The sequence below is a fragment of the Columba livia genome, chromosome 12, assembly GCF_036013475.1.
Source record: "Columba livia isolate bColLiv1 breed racing homer chromosome 12, bColLiv1.pat.W.v2, whole genome shotgun sequence".
NCBI lineage: Eukaryota > Metazoa > Chordata > Aves > Columbiformes > Columbidae > Columba > Columba livia.
The window spans coordinates 5,164,027-5,178,430 of NC_088613.1; the positions used below are offsets into that span (position 1 = coordinate 5,164,027).

The 14,404-nt window shown below is 39.7% G+C and overlaps 1 protein-coding gene across 6 annotated transcripts in view; it reads left to right on the forward strand.

Annotated features, from left to right (window-relative positions):
* AFF2 (ALF transcription elongation factor 2) overlaps nucleotides 1-14,404 on the forward strand; it is a 333,925-nt gene that overhangs the window by 224,416 nt on the left and 95,105 nt on the right. The window lies entirely within an intron of this gene.

A 14,404-nucleotide genomic window follows, 5' to 3' on the forward strand; every position in this document is an offset into this window, starting at 1 on the left:
AGACTGTATGTATTGTTCCTTCTTATGAATGCCTGTTTAAACAGAACCAGATTCTCTGGTCTCTAAAATGTATTTTTCTAGAAGAAATTTGCTGTTTCCTAATAGAAAGGAAAAAGAATATCCCTAAAAAAACCCAAAAGAATACGCCCTCTGAAGCAGCTCTATGACTATGAGTATGTATTGTGATCAGAGACCATATATTGCTAAAACTCCTTGATGGAATGAGTTTTAATTTGGTTTACAGAAAGCTTTAGGGGATAGGGATTTCTACAAATTAGACCACAGGAGCTATAAAATGAAGGATGTCCTCCCTAATTAGAAACAGTGGAGCAGCCTGGTGTTCTTCCTAGTTATAGCCTCTTGGGTACTCTCTCACAAGTGAACTCTGGGCAAGAGATGCTTCTCTAGTAACTGTTTTCTGTCTTTTTACTGGAGTTTATCTGTCGTCCAGTTTTCTGTCTCCAGTCTGAACACACCTTTCTATGTAGCTGTGGGAACCTCTTAACTGAAGTTTTGAGTGGCTGCTGCAAAACAAAACAAATTACATCTTGCTCAGTGATTAACCACCACTACCAGAGGAGCTTATTTAGTTTAGATACTAGTAAATGGTTCTGAAACTCAGGTGAAGGTGGCAGTGAGTATAGGGGGTGCCTCTTGCAGTGTGCAGCTGTACCAACTCTGGTTTCTCATTCCTGTTTTGTTGAAGTTAATGAGAGCTCTGAGGAAAGGAATATAGATGGACTGAAATAAATTATGCTTTATAGCGATCAGATTCAGTTTTCCAGACACGTTTTTTAACAAGAAAGTGTTCATCAAAATGGGATCCAGGACAAGAAAATGATACAGTTATTTAACTATGGCTAGAAAAAAAAATGGTGCCTGCAAATCTAATAGTGGGATGTCTACAGCCTGTCATTTGTGCCAAATGATAAAACCAAATTTAAACATAACTCAAGAGCATTAGGCATAAATATACAAAAGGAAAAAATCAGCTACAAATGTGTTTCCAAACTGCCTGTGACTGGAAAGCTGAGTGTGGAGCTGAGCTGGGAATTGTTCTGAGACTGTGCTTAGGCAGCTGTAATTTGACTTTTTTAATTGTCTGTAAGGGAAGATGTCCAGACTCTTAATTCATCAACATCTTTTCATGTTGACTTAGATGGAGTAGGACCAACAACTGGTCCAATGAAATCTTTAATTTACTTGTGACATATTGTTTCCACGAGGAGTTGTTGTAGATCAATCTAAGAACAATCACTAGGTGAATAAAAGAGAGGAAAAAAAAAAAAAGTCAAGCATTGCTCTGGAATATAAGTGAAAAACAGAAATTTAAAATCAATCAAAATATTTATTTTGCTGCCCAGCACAAGGTATTACCGACAGGAAAGGGCTGTATTTTTAAGCATGATTGCTGTTTAGATTTTACCAGAATATATAACTGAACATGTCTCACAACCGTCTTATTTTCGTGTAGTATTTCATCCTCTGGCTTTGTGGGGGAACTTTATGCCAAGAGAACTCACTGGAGACTGAGTGACAGATCAGGCTGTTGTCCCACATTCCCTTTCTACTAAATCACAGTTTTCTTTAGATGGAAGGTGGCTATTGTGAAGCTGTCAAACTGAGGAAAGTTAAATGGGCTGAAGTGAAGGCTGGTGTTAACAATAGCAGCTATCTCTGTCAAATGAAAGCTCAGCAGACAGTTACAAGGCAATTCGGCACTGATGGGTGGTCGATTAAAAACAACAAAAGGCAAGATGAATGAAAGGGGAAAATCCCTATTACTTTGTGGTAGGAGCAAGGGGAAAACCAAAAATAAAATAAAAAGCCCACCTCACCCACCCCGATAGCAATTGGAACAGACTTGTAGTTAGCATGACCTTCATCATCTCAGATATGGCACAATAAAACTGACAAGATTATTTTCTCTTCAAGCAGAGCTGAGGTATTTTCATTGGCAAAAATCTGGAAAAGTAAAATAAATGCAGAGTTCAAGGCAATTGAAGAATTCTTGAATCTGATAATGGCCAAAACATAGTGCCTCCAGGAAAAATAGCTAGGTTTTGTGCTAAAAAAATATGACTTGATCTTTTTTTTTCAGTGTCATATCTGAGATTTTGAAGGTTACGCTATAGACAACCAGAAGAGGATTAGAGAGAAATTATCTTTGAGCTCAGGGGAGCATCAATTTAAATTGGATTTGAGATATAACTTTTGCATTACCTTAGGAGATGAAAGGTAGTGTTGTGCCCTCATAGTTACCCAACTACCAAACCATATGTACCAACTGGATTAGTCTGTAGATTAACAGCTCACACACCAAGTACAAGGTGTATCACGCAATTTCCTCTTCGTGGGGCTCATCCTGTTTCTATTAAACATCAAAACTCAACAAAAGTGGAGAGGGCTTTCCAGCTTACATGTCAGACACATGTTCCTCAGAAGATGATTGTCACTAAGACTTAGACTTGCTACAGCAGGTGTATAAATTCAGATGAGAAAGTACAAAAGTATAGGAAAAAAAAATATTAATGTCCTTATAACTATCCTGATAGAAAATTGAGTTTTGAAACCCTAGTGAAGTTTAATCTGAGGCAAGAACCTAGATCTGCTTAGATCCTATGAAATTCCCATTCCTTTTCTCACAATTTAAATTCTAGGAGGCATTCTGTGAAATTCAGAAATTAGTTATGCGTAAACAGTTTCTGTGGGTATCTCTGCTGTAACCTTTTAAACCAATAACTGAATATTCCTGTCTTGGTTCCTCCCAGCTTCATTCTTCTAGCATTGGAGAGGGCTCTGCAAGCACGAATTAGCAGATAGTTCAAAAGCAGCCTGGGCTTCTGAAGGAATATAAAGAACGGAGAGTATTTGTATGTGGGGTGTGTGTGGATGTGAGGAGATGGTGACTTTTCCAGTTACACCATTTGCAGTGATACTGGAAAGAATAACCTCTGCAGATTTCAGGCCAAAGTGTGGTTTAACCATGTGGCACAATTTATAGGGTAAACAAACTTTAGTAAGAGCTAACTCTATCAGAAAACTTGTTCAACACGCACAGAAGGCACTGTTAAATTATTGCAGTGCCATAATTCAAAATGCTAAGGAAAAATTCTGCTGTACTGCAGCCAGTGCAAGATTGGATCTATAGCCAAGTACATCAACATAAATGTTGGGCTGTCTGGGGAAATACAAGTCTTACACTGTTACTTAGGGGAAAATGTGCACAGACATGGTGGAGCCCCTTATGAAACAATCCTCATTTTGTTAAACAATAGGATCAAATTTTCAATCAGGTTATCAAGCATATTACATTCTTCAAGCTTGCCAAGCAAAGAGAAGTATCAGCATGGAGACGGATACATTTTTACAGAATTAATGATGTATGAAATCTAGAAGTGGAAACATACATTTTCATTTTATCCTCTAATTTTTCTTTTTACATTATAAGTGAAAGGAAGTGCTTGGAAGTATTTGCAGTTATTTATATCTGTTTATCTTAAGAGTGATTATCAGAGCAAACAATGTCAGACTTTGTGTTTGGATCTGAGCCTGAAAAATAGTGCTTGCAGGAGCAGGGATTACTTGCATGAGTCAGTGTTCTCAGGACTGTGCTAGGTACTTGATTTCTATCATGCATATTCGGTGCCTTATAAATCATCCAGATGCAAAAATCATTTAAGCATTTCACTCATGTATACCTTCTATTTTTATTAGTTTTATTCTTGCTTGGTTTTACCCCCTCTATTTGTATTAATTTTAGTACTGCTTGGATTAATCTGTTTTTGTTTTTAGATTGATCAACAGAATGTTCATTTAAGGATAGAAGTGAAATGTCTTACTGAAGTTTCATTTCTTTTTGCAAAATTTGTATCAGATCTGTGGGATACATGTGGATTCTCAATGTAGCATTTTGCAGCTACAGGAAAAGTGGCTCTAAAGACTGATCAGAAATTCAGTGCAGTGAAAATGAAGCTCACCGCCCCCAAGATTGCCTTATCTTTGCTTTCTATGAGGATTTTTGCTGACGGTTCAGCCCTGAGCTGCCTTGTATACCAGGCGTGGTCCAGTGTATTTCAGAAAGATGTAATCCCTTTGCGGCATTGAAAACCCCAGTCAGTTCTCTCATGCACACATGAGCCCCTGGTACTTGTTCATCTTCTCTATAGCCAGTCCCTGCTCTTTATGCACCCCCAGCGGGCCAGTACACAGGACTTGTGTCCCCTCTTGGAATCCTGCTTTGGTTATGCACACTCCTCAGCTTTAAGTCAAGCACTAAGCTTAAAGCATACTTTAAAAACCTGACGTGACAAATTTCATTTTTCTCTATGTGAACAAACACTGTTTCTGCAGCTAATGTTCCCATTCTCCATAGCCTGACATATCACTGAGAACCATGTCATGGCTGCATTGTGTTGTCTTTTCGGTATCTGCCACTGGAAGACCTCCACCTACCAGTCTTTATTAAATGTCTTGCACCTTCCTATTGAACAAATAAATAAATACTTTATAGGTTTATGAAGTTATTGTTCATTTGCACTGAAATGAAGCAGCCAGACCCCTTTATTAGGTTACAGGACGCTCATCCCCAACAATTCGTTCTTGAGGACAAGTTGACCCTAGGGATTCAAAAACCTCTCAAACCCGAGAGTGTTGTCAGAGAGTCTTTGTTGCCATTCCTCCAACTCATCTGATTAGTTAGGGTCTGCTCGCACTGAACTATTTAAAATACAAGGACATTGGTCACACTGCAGCTTTTTTAGAGGCTTGTGTTGTGAAAGAAACTCACAGGCTTTGCATTCAGCTTGCTTCTTACCAAATATTCTTCATCCTTTCTGTGGCGGGATGAGCAGATCTCAGCAGTGCCTGAGCTGCTGAGAATCTCTGGAGTTCATTTTAGGAGTTTGCAAGTTTCCTCACATTAGTGAATACTGTAATTTAAGTAAGCTTGTTCTAATGGTGAGTTAAAAAAACGGTGTTTCTACTAAAGGGCAATCTGCTTTGTATTAATATCAGGAAGAAGAGACCACGTATCTGCTCCTTTCCTATCCCTTCAGCTCTTACTCCATCCTAAGGCTGGCACAAGCGCGTATTCTTCAAAAACACAGTGAGATAGCTGGTTTTAGTTTGCCTTTGGCATTTTCCTCTTCCTTTTCTTTCACTTCTCCTTCTCTTTTCCACTTTTCTTATCTCTACTTTTTATGGTATTTTTGTAGAACCATAGAATAATTTCTTTCTCTGTCTTCCTCGGTTCTTTTTGTTCCTGTCTCCTTAACCAACACATAACCCTAATGGCACTCATGGTTAAGCTGGAAGACTCTGATGGACCCAGTACCAGATAGAAATAGTTTTTACTGGACAAAATAGTTTTTCCTTTCTATAGATTTCTATAAGTCCTTAAGCTATGAAAACTGAGTGAAAATCTCCCCATATTAGGGTGCTGATAACCCGTAGGTGGTGATGTGTCTGCACTGGAGGAACGTTAACTGAGCAGTGCCCTTTTGCAAACCTGTGTGTGGTTTCAGGGCGTGAACATGTATTGGCTATGAACACAGTTCAAAGACTTTGTTATGGAATGGAGGCTTTGGAGGGAAATAGTTCTCATGTTGATTGTAGTCAAGGAGTTATTGGACCTTGTTATGGCTAAATGAGTTTAAAGCATGGAAATTTTGCAAACTGGGGATGAATTGTCCTCTGTTGAACTCTCTATGTACTTGACACTGTTCTCAGCATCCAAAGTCCAGGGAGCTGCTTTGATTTGCTTACTCAAAGCTTTCTCTGAGATTCTTCTGGCTCTTTAGATCCACCCTTATTTGTAAAGAGTGGATCAAGTTGACTCATCTTATGGAGGAAGAGTGGAAAACCACCCCGTTCTCCTGAGGTCCTGCCCCAGTGCTGTGCCAGGGCAGTGAGAAGAAGGAGACAGAGGTCCCCCTTTGTGCCTTATGATGCATATTGGAGGTGTAGGACACCCAGTGGGTTCGCTGGCTACTGTGAACAGGCTGTGCTTGGAAGGGGACAGGTGAATACCAGCCCCAGCGTCACACAAAGCTGGTGTGGAAGCGCTGTGGGTACCACCGCAGCTCACACACTGGAACAAAGCGGAGTATCTCTTCCTCATCATCCCATTGTGCAGCTCTAACCAGCCCTAATACCCATGCCAGAGAGCAGCCAAGTGCTTCTCAGTCCATCCTGCCTCTGGAAAGCCCTTTGAGGACTTGGTGTCATTCTGATCGCTAACACTGAAGTGCAGTCTCTCTCCACGACGCTGAACTCTGCAGACAGCAGTTCAGAATTAGAGGCAAATAGTTCAAATGGCAGAAAGAGCTGCAAAAATGCATCAGTATAAAGGTTTTAATGAACAGAAAAGCTGCTTTCATTCCAGACCAGGTTACTGAAGCATAAGATTTATCAGACACAACTCATTTCCAATCTGCAGAAACAAAAGAACGCTGCTCTTCAGATACAAGATTAGTCTATGTAAGGGGAAAACGGTGCACAGAGAAAGATTTGTGAACGCCACGTTGGTACTGACAGCTCATCAAACAGCTCCTTGAAGGACTCATTTTGCTACCAGATTAAAAAAAAAAAAAAAAAGATAAAATAATATAATCAATGAATAAAATTAATGTTCTTCCATATGCACTGTACAACATTGGGTAGATGAGCCAGTCGTATGTTATTTGTTCCCTGTTGAACAACTCTTTTTAATATATTTTCTGGTATGATTTTTTTAAAGTCACCTTTGCAAGTTGCTATAGAATTATCAATCATTGTTTAACTGTGTGCTAAGTTCCCAAAGCTGTTGTGTGTAAATATGCCAACTGAAGGCTTGTTTACCAGAGAAAATACTGGTGCTCTGGCTAGGAGACAGTTTTAATCAAATATGGTTGCAGTAAGCGGGTGTTTTTCATGTGGAATGTATTGGAAATGAGTATGTATCACAGAAATGGCTCTTGGGCTGTACTTTACTCTTGATAAATGGCAGAACCCAAAATTATATCAACCATTGCAGTTGATCAAAGGGAAAATAATTAAAGCTTTGTGCACATTGGCAGAATTTGGCACACTAAAAAAGGTGGGGTCCTCATTTTTATTCTTCAGATTCTTGGAGAATACAAGTTTTACACTGGTAGGTTTTAGAAACTGTTGTTAGTCCCTCCCTGCATTTTTCCTGCCCTCATGCTTTTCTTTGTTCTCGTCTCTCTTTTCTCTCTCTTCACCCCCACCCCGTCCCGACTTTTACATCATTCTCAGTCCTTTCCAGACAGAGATGTGTTGTACTGAGGAGTCACTGCATAGTGAGGGAGGCACAGCGTAGTGGAGATTGCACTTTTATAGACAGAAGGTATAAATGGTGGTATTAGTGGTATTAAGACAAAAATATCAACATATTTTTGACATAAAAAAACATCTTTAAAAACAAACAAACAAACAACAACACACAAAAACCAAACAAAACAAAACAACCTGCTCTTTAAGTATTTTGACCCAATTCTGCTCCCATTCTATTGGAAGTGTTCTTCAGGAGCAGGATTTGGCCTCAATATGGATGTGAAATTATTGGATGTGCTACAGTATTATTCACGTAAAACATAAAGATTTTAATCTATGCTTATAATATACAGATAAAATTTGGCAGTAGGTTTCTCCCTACTCCAAAAGTTCTTGTCTCAGCTTTAATGAAAAGCAAAATGTCTGTCAACAGAGCAGTAGTTACGATGCACTTAGTAGCAACTTAATATTTTAGTTGCCTTGAAGAGCTTTTTATACATAGAGATTAATGGATGGCTAGATAAAGAAATTCTTCTACTGAAAGAATTAATTTTGCTTAATTCTTTTGAAATTAAGAGATGATGCGGAGACATGAGTAATGAAGTGCACTCTCTGATTGTGAGGTACCTAATAGATAACCACAGGGGTTACTTCTCTCTCACCAGCTGTAATTACACTAATTACTGATATGGTGCCAGGATCGCTAAGGCAGGCTGAGTGTGACAACACGAAATGGAGTGTTTCTTAGCAAGGCATCTTTCTCCATGAGCCGGGCCGGGGGGAGGCTGATGTGTTTTGGGGCTAATGTGCGGCTCCTCCTGCGAGAGGGCTGAGCCCGGGGACTTCTGTTGCTTACAGGCTTCCCGGTGGTGAAGACACGAAACTGGACTTCAGTTCTGTCTAAGTGGAGGCAATTTCAGGCCCGAGTCTGAGGACTTGATCTATCCTTAAGCAAATCAGTCCTATTCAGGCCACTGAAAGACTCAAGTGAGTAGAAGTTACTCCTGTGAGTAAGAGTTTGCCAGACTGACCTCATCATTGCCAAGAATGTAATGAAAGAAAATGGTGGATGAGGAGAAGGAAAAATTAATAAGCTATATTTAAGTATGTATAAAATTCCTGGACAAGCGGCCCTGATTATTAAGGTAAATGGTGCTTGTAAATTCCATTTAATCTTCTGAGATTTTCATTTACCGTAACTCCTACAATATCTCAGAGGAAATATTTTAAAGATGACTTGCACATTTCAGCAAAAGAATGAATATCAGTTTTCAAGATTTATCGATGGGATGTTTTAAAACAAAAGATCTTCTTTCTTTTTTTTTCCTTTGGAATTACTCTACCATTTATTTTCATTTCCCCATTTTTTTGCCCACTGAATTATGAGATTCTCTGGGGAAATCTATTGTTACATGTTTTCACACAGAGACCCCTTCTTCCCCCTTGATAAATGATAAAATTGTGCTCCAGTGTGTGCAACACATTCTCGAAATACATCTGAATTCCATTATACAGTTTGTCATTTGCATGATACCTTTTGAGTTACCACTCTCAGCGAGGTCTTATATACTACAGAGAAATGCACTAGGAAAATGAAAAACAAGTTCGGTATGAAGTCCATAGGGTAAACCGGCATAGATTGTGTTGAACTGATGGCCTTATTTCCATGAAAGATCGAGGTAGAAAAGGTTGCATCTCCCTGCTAGTCACTGTTTGCATGGCAGAGTTCACTCCACATAGGTATTGCTGCAAACAGGCCTGTGACAGGGGCTCCGTAGCTTGGTGTGGTAAGGTACATTTTTTTCACCTCAAAGACATTTATTTGTTTCTTGCCTGTTCTGGGTTTAAGTCTTGTTAAGTGTTACAAGTGAAATTTGCCATAATAGTCCAAGCTCTCTCTTTAATATCGGACAAAATAACTAGTTGTAGTGCATGCTGCTCCAATCTAGATCACACAAATCTTCATTTAATATTGTCTTTTTTATCAGTGGAAGGTTGGAGCAGGAGGGAACTCTTCTGCTTGGAGAGCACCCACATCCTCAGGGTGCTTCCCACACCAGCCACTGCTTCTCGTTAGCAGTGCTTTGCTGTGTCTTTTGTATCACTGGGCACAGTTTCATCCTTACCTTTTCTTTTCAGCCAAATTTAGGCAATACGTCCTACCCTGCTGATGGAACACAAGCATGGTTTGCCCATTGAGGTTACAAGGACAGTGTTACAGATTTACAAAAACAAATAGGCTGAATATTTTGAAAAGTAGGAATCTTACAAATATATTCCCATTTTAGCTAAGAAAAACCTGTCAAGAAAAAACTGTCAGGTCTGTATGTCCGGTTATCGCCCCTGCTTGTCCTCTTGCCTGCAGAAGCAATACCCATGTTTGTTGTGATATGGCCCAGGTGGGATATGTATTTTGTACAAATGTGGTTTGACATGAGCGAGTTAATTTTCCAGGCAGCCTAGGATTAGGGAATTGCCCAGTATTCTCTTCGCTGTCTGCTTGCAACCCTCTCTTCCCTTTTCCCCACCCTTTTAATTCTCACAGGGATTTTTTTTTTACACCCAAATGGAGCTCCAGCGCAGTGGTGAACTGATTCCACAGCAAATTAGAAGTGCAAAGCCTGGATCCTATTTAGGCTGCCTTTTCAGCGCCTTCTCGTTGGTGAAGCTGTCTCACCAGGCCTCTAACATGTTGTTATAAACAAAGTGTGCTCCCATCCTAGCCCTATACAACCAGAGCAGGAAGACATGCATAGCATTTTCAGAAGTTTCCTGGCAATCTGGACCTTATTAACTTGTAAAAAGCATTTAAATGTGTTATACATGAAATCAAACAAAGGATGTTGAGCTGTGAAAATAGTCCTTTAAGAAGTTCGGTGTCTTCTATAAAAATACCTGAAATTGAGTTATATCGGGGAGGAGATTATCTAACGTGTCCTAATCAAATCCTTACTTGCTCATTCACAGTATCCCAAACTGTCAGGTCTGGTGTGCACAGAACACCTGCTGAATGCAGTGGTAGGGATGGGCTACAAGACCAGTTCCAGTGTGTGTGCAGCTGAGCTTGGTGACACCCCAGGAAGTTTCAGCCCACACGCCAGACCTGAGTTGAGGTTCTGCCTCCTTTGCTCCTTCCAGCACTGATGGGCAGAAAACCTATTTCAGTGATGCCAAAAGTCTCACGGAGTCCTAGATCATCTCCCTCTGGAGCTTTGGCCTCTCACTGTTCATGACTTCTCTGAAGCAGTTAAAACAATGTGCTTACACTTAATTTTAATGGAGTAATTCGTGCTGTAACAACTGTCAGGAGTGGCCAGAGGGACTCCGTGACTCATTCATGCTGAGCATGGAGAGAAAAATGGTTTAAAACAGGGTTTGTCCCACTGAGAAACAGAAGCCATGGTGGGACTTGCATAATCTTTTGACAATGTCTGTTAAGAGACTAGATACACAGGGGTTTCTGATTATGTTTAAACTGGTTTATTTTCATGGCATATTTTTTAATGATATTTTTGGCAAATGTGTAGAGATTGAAAGAGAGAAGAAAAATTTAGCTTGCTACGCCAAAATCATAATCAACGGTTACAGAAATAGCTCATTTTGATTTTGGTCCATCTCATCATCTTCTGAGGCCCAGCACAAGTTAAAGGCTTCTAAAAATAATATTTTGTTGTTACTATTTCTAGTGAGATTTTTACAGAACTCATCCTAAGAAAGCCATTTGTCTAGTTAAATTTGTAATGTAGGAACAATCTGCTTTGGGAGCAGATTCATCCCTGGAGGAAGTGGGTAATGTAGTCAGTCAATGAGATTGCCCCTACTTACACCACAGATAAACGTGTTGCTTTGTCCCAATGTTTTTGCTTTGCAATAATTTCATATTCCAAATTATAAACTTCTGAAAGTTGTAGATTACAAAAAAAATGTGTTGACACAACTTCAACTGTTACAGTAAATGGCATTGCTCTAATAATGAAATAAAAAATCCTACTTAATCCTACTCTTTCCCTAAAGTGGTGTTTGGCATTAGCTATGGATGAAAAGACAAACAACTACATGTATATTCAATAATAATGTCAACTGGGTCAGAGAAGAATAGGAAATAAAAGGCATTCATAACTCCTCTGGAGATAGCTTTCTGAAACAGGCAGTTTTCTCTTTGATTTGCCCTCATTGAGAGATTCATTATAACTTTAACATATCTGCCAAACTGGCCTTTATTAATAGCTGTCCCGATCTTCTTAACAAATATACTCTGTAATCTCCAGTCTGAGTGTTTCTGAGGTTACTGATTACATAGAGTAGAACAGCTCAGATGCATATGAGGATCTCTCATTCAAGAGGGACTAATTTCATGTTCACACCGTCCAGACAGTGTGTGAGAGAGCTGTAGATACAGCTCTTCTGTCTCAGGGCTTTGAAGCTGGAATGGGTTCTAGATATGACAGTAAAATAGTCACCTTGGATTAAGGTTGCTAGTGATCTTCTAAAGCCCTTGTTGGGCTGCAAGTGTGATCAGATGCTGCTTGCTTGTAAATGAGAGTTAACAGAAACATTAAATAGTACAAGCTACTGTGACCCATGTCTTCAGAATATTAATCTCATTTTAAAATTGTGGAAGACAATCTAATCCTCCGCGTTCTGTAAAATATTACCTCTTCCAACCAATATCCTCTGGGAGCAGGTTATTTGAATTCACTAGTGTTCTACTTTCATTTGCACATCCTGTGTATTTTTAATTTATTCCCTCAGTTCTCCAGCTACCATATATTTATTGTTGATACCATACTCGTTTTCTCTTTAATTATTCCATCTGCCAGGGGAGTGTGATGCATTTTAGAAGCTGTGTGGTTTAGTTGTTTAACCTTTGAGTTTTGTAACTGAATGGGGTGACATATTCTTCATTTAGCAGAGCAGGCTAAGAAGAATTATATACTCCAAGTGATAAGCTTGGAACTGCTAAAGAAATACCAAAATCCAATTTTTTTCCTCTCCCTAGTCGCCTAAACATCCATTTGTCTCTTGAAGGGAACTCATAAATCCTGCAAATTTAGTTTATCTGAAACCAACTCTAACAGTTGTCCTTCCTACTAATCATGTTTTATATCCATTTTATATTTTTCAATATTCAATAAACATGTCTTGTGCTTACTGTACTTGTTGGAAAGTGTCTGCAGTATAGGCTGTATGAGGACAGTTATTAATCAACCATTTCGGATGACTGTTTGGTTAGTTTAGTAAGTGTATTCATTTATCTTTTTTATGTTTTCTTCTTTGTTCTTTCTATTTATTCAATATGGAATTTCCTTTGTGCTTTTAGGTTTATTTCTAACAGGATATGTCAAAAAGAAATTTAACATATAACAAATAATTTTTTTAAAAGGCAATAGCTGGGGGAAAAAACTCAAACAAACAAACCAAAAAAAAACCCACCCTTTGGGCTTTTTGGGGTATTGTTCATGAAAAGATCCTTTGCGTTATGTCCTCTTAGATCTGCATTCAAAATAATAATAGAGCACATTATCTAGCAGTGCTGCTTTAAAGCAGTAGATAATTTACAAATTAAAGTGAGATGTAGGCTTAAAAGTAGGAGTGTAGGATTGAATTAGGGTTGGGAGTCAGAATTACATAGTCCTGTATGAAGGTGGTCTTGGTTTCCTGGAGATATTGTCCTGGTGTGTGATGAGATTTGCAGATAACAATCTAGAGCTGTGGGCAGAGTGAGCCATACATCGAGAATAGCACAGCAAGTAATGACACTGGGGAAAGCAATGAATGTGTCTGCCAGATAAACAACATTAAAAGTACCTGTTCATCACCAAAGTCCAGGCCTCTAAAGATTAATATTTCCTGGAAAAAAAGTCTGTAGTGGTTTTGCATGGGAAGGTTTTGGTAGTAGGGGAGCTGCAGGACTCGTGAGCCTGTGGGGGACCCCGGGATGCACCTGAGGGTTGCAGCCATGGAAGGGACCCACGCTGGAGCAGTTCGTGAAGAGCTGCAGCCTGTGGAAAGGACCCGTGTTGGAGAAATTAATGGGGGACTCTGTCCTGTGGGAGAGACCCCACACTGGAGCAGGGGAAGAGAGTGAGGAGTCCTCACCCTGAGAGGGAAGGAGCGACAGAGACAACGTGTGATCAGCTGACCACAACCCCAATTCCCCGTCCCCATGTACTGCTTACGGGGAGGAGATGGAGAAATCAGGAGTGAAGCTGGGCCTGGGAAGAAAGGAGGGGTGGGGAGAAAGTGTTTTAAGATTTGGTTTTATTTCTCGTTACCCTACTCTGATTTGATTGTCAATAAATTAAAATAATTTTCCCAAGTCAAGTCTGTTTTGCCCATGACAGTGATTGGTGGGTGATCTCCTTGTCCTCATCTCAACCCACGAGCCTTTTGTTGTATATTCTCTTCCCCGTCCATCTGAGGAGGGGAGTCATAGAGCAGCTTGGTGGGCACCTGGCATCCAGCCCACCATAAATTCTTACTTTTGGAAGATTCTTTATCCATGCTACAGTCTTACTTTTATGGGTTCACATACTACAGGGAGGCATCTGCCATTTATCAAGATGTTAATGACTAGTAGTAATGTGTCCAGATACTTTGTAACCACTGAGCTGCTCGACAACAGAGGTCACTGAAAGACAGATGACTTAGAAACCAGTTTAAAGACCTTCTTGCACTTTCTCTTTTTAAGAGCACCAGCAGAGCTTCGAAGCTCCTGATATTTCCATATTGAGTTTATTGTCCCCTCTTTAAAATTCCTCATGCCAGGAGGCTTCCATGATTTACTGGTGGTCTTCAAACAAAAAAAAAAAAAGCCCTCCCTAACAGAACATCGATTGATTGCTACAGTTATTTAAAGGCTAACAATAAAAAATCATAGACTTCAGTCTCCATCAAGGCAGAAAGGAAACAGTAATTGCAATTTGTAAGGCTCCTGCCGTGGGTAAAGGAGCTCAGCCTGGGAGAAAGGAAACTCTGCAATTTTAGTGGCTGTCACAGCAGATCTGGGAGAGATGTGCCAATTAATTCATACGTCATCCTGTGATAAGAGAATTTGTCAAGGTGAAAAGATGGATATGAGGTGCAAGTGTGCTCAAAGGAATATCAGCTCTGAGGAGGACCACCAGAT